We start from the raw sequence: 1,207 nt of genomic DNA, 5'->3' as shown, positions 1-1,207 counted from the left end.
TAGAGAGACCATCCACTTATTCGTTTCTTTCCCTGTAAATGTGATGAAAAAGAAACTTTGTGATTTTTTCGTGTTTTTTGCACTGGTCATTGTTGCTTTGGTACTTTGTTGGAGTTTATGGAGAATTTTCTCTTATGGAATTGCTTATAGAGCTGTCACAATTGAAGCACAACAATCTTCAGCACAATGCAATTTCAGGATCCAGAGGTTTGATGATACCAATGTGACTGCTGGTACTCAAGAAAATCAAAATGTGAGTTCAACATAATCAGAGCAATGAACATGAAATGAATGGCAAACAAGAGGAATCCTTGTATCGATCAATGGATGAGTGGGAGAAAAGTTGTGATAATTTCTATGCTGATTCTGACTTTAGTTACACTTTGGGGAGCACTGTGAAAAACTGGGACCTCAAGAGACAAAAATGGTTGAAGACCCATCCTCATATAAAGAACTATAGAGAAGGAGGGAGGCCTCATATCTTGGTCTTGACAGGCTCACAACCTCATTCCTGCAAGAACCCAATTGGGGATCATCTGCTTCTGAGGTGCTTCAAGAACAAGCAGGATTATTACAGGATCCATGGCTTGGACATGTTTTACAACACAATCCTCCTTAATCAGAAAATCTACACTTTCTGGGCCAAAATTCCTTTGATATGGATATGGATATGGTGGATGGACTCAGATGCTGTGATCACAGACATTGAATTTGAGGACCCATTCGAGAAGTACAAGGACTTCAATTTCATAGTCCATGGATGGGAGGAAAATGTTTATAAGAAAAGGAGCTGGTTGGGAATCAATGCAGGGTTTTTCTTATGAGAAACTGTGAATGGTCCATGGATTTCATGGATAGGTGGGCTGTGATGGGGCCTCAGAGTCCTCTGTATGAGTTCTCCTGGTCCTACCTATAGAGAAACCTCCTATTTTCTAATAGTAGAGAGCATTGGTCATCGTTAACTTAGTGGTTCTTTTCATCCTCTTAAATAAAGTCTAAGTGCTTTCTCAATCAAGAGGAAAGATCTCTGTATCAAGAGGAGAGATATCGATCCATTGTCATTGCATGAAGTGGACACAGTGATCTCATAATGCACCATTAGAGATGCAATTGCACACCGTTGACATTAGGAATTATTAAGAAGAATTCTCGCAACCAACATCTCCAATACTAACAAAACAGTAATATCAAAGTGCATCTTACACAA

At 39.4% G+C, this 1,207-nt stretch overlaps 1 pseudogene; it reads left to right on the top strand.

The window, feature by feature from the left end:
- The first annotated feature begins 323 nt into the window (after positions 1 to 323).
- Positions 324 to 824, top strand: LOC149206440 (glycosyltransferase 6 pseudogene; annotated as a pseudogene).
- The last annotated feature ends 383 nt before the right edge of the window (positions 825 to 1,207 follow it).

This window comes from Pinus tabuliformis, chromosome 1_2, assembly GCF_031772625.1.
Source record: "Pinus tabuliformis cultivar Carrire ecotype Pingquan chromosome 1_2, CPIR1, whole genome shotgun sequence".
Lineage (NCBI taxonomy): Eukaryota > Viridiplantae > Streptophyta > Pinopsida > Pinales > Pinaceae > Pinus > Pinus tabuliformis.
Note: the sequence above shows the minus strand (reverse complement) of the source record. Positions and strands in the feature narration are given on the sequence as shown.